Genomic DNA, 1,437 nt, shown 5'->3' with positions numbered 1-1,437 from the left:
GGCTTATGCCTGTAAACCCAGCACTCTGCACTCTGGGAGGCCAAGGCAGGCAGATCACCTGAGGTCAGCAGTTCCAGACCAGCCTGGCCAACATGGCAAAACCCCATCTCTACTGAAAATACAAAAATTAGCCAGGCGTGGCAGTGTGCACCTGTAATCCCAGCTACTCAGGAGGTTGAGGGAGGAGAATTGCTTGAAACCGGAAGTTGGAGGTTGCAGTGAGCAGAGATAGTGCCACTGCACTCCAGCCTGGGCAACAGAGCAAAACTCGGTCTCAAAAAAAAAAAAAAAAAAAAAAATTGTATTTCAGTGTATGTAAATTTTAGCTCAAAAGAAAACAAATGCAAAAAATGGAACTCTAGTTAACAATATACATACACTCTTCCTAAGCCAGCGCTCAGCAAGGAGAAGACTATGTTCAGTTCAAGGGCCAAGATCGTGAAGCCCAATGGCGAGAAGCCGGACGAGTTGGAATCCGGCATCTCCCAGGCTCTTCTGGAGCTGGAGATGAACTTGGACCTCAAGGCTCAGCTAAGGAAGCTGAATATTACTGCAGTCAAGGAAATTGAAGTTGGTGTTGGTTGGAAAGCTGTCATAATCTTTGTTCCCGTTCCTCAGCTGAAATCTTTCCAGAAAATCCAAGTCTGGCTAGTACACGAATTGAAGAAAAAGTTCAATGGGAAGCATATTTTCTTTATCGCTCAGAGGATAATTCTGCCTAAGCCAACTCAAAAAAGCTGTACAAAAAATAAGCAAAAGCATCCCAGGAGTTGTACTCTGACAGCTGTGCATGATGCCATCCTTGAGGACTTGGTCTTCCCAAGCGAAATTGTGGGCAAGAGAATCCGTGTGAAACTGGATGGCAGCCACCTCATAAAGGTTCACTGGGACAAAGCACAGCAGAACAATGTGGAACACAAGGCTGAAACCTTTTCTGGTGTCTATAAGAAGCTCATTGGCAAGGATGTTAATTTTGAATTCCCAGAGTTTCAATTGTAAACAAAAAATGATTAAATAAAATATATATTCACAGTAAAAAAAAAATACATAAGTATTGGGGGAGGGATGTGTGCCGATATCTTCAACTTACTTTGAAATGTATAAAAAATAAGTGGCTGGATCAATGGAAAGGTGGATAGATGGACAGATATGTGATGAAGCAAATATGGGATTTTTTTTTTTTTTAATTGAGAAGGAGTCTTGCTCCGTCACCCAGGCTGGAGTGCAATGACACGATCTCAGCTCACTGCAACCTCCGCCTCCTAGGTTCAAGCAATTCTCCTGCCTCAGCCTCCCAAGAAGCTGGGATTACAGGCATGTGCCACCATGTCCTGCTAATTTTTGTATTTTTTAGTAGAGGAGGGGTTTCACCATCTTGGCCAGGCTGGTCTCGAATGCGTGACCTCAGATGATCTGCCCGCTTTGGCCTCCCACGGT

At 44.2% G+C, this 1,437-nt stretch overlaps 1 pseudogene; it reads left to right on the top strand.

The window, feature by feature from the left end:
* The first annotated feature begins 407 nt into the window (after positions 1–407).
* On the top strand, positions 408–1,044 carry LOC101003393 (annotated as a pseudogene).
* Positions 1,045–1,437: the final 393 nt, after the last annotated feature.

The sequence above is a fragment of the Papio anubis genome, chromosome X (genome assembly GCF_008728515.1).
Source record: "Papio anubis isolate 15944 chromosome X, Panubis1.0, whole genome shotgun sequence".
Taxonomy (NCBI): Eukaryota; Metazoa; Chordata; class Mammalia; order Primates; family Cercopithecidae; genus Papio; species Papio anubis.
Note: the sequence above shows the minus strand (reverse complement) of the source record. Positions and strands in the feature narration are given on the sequence as shown.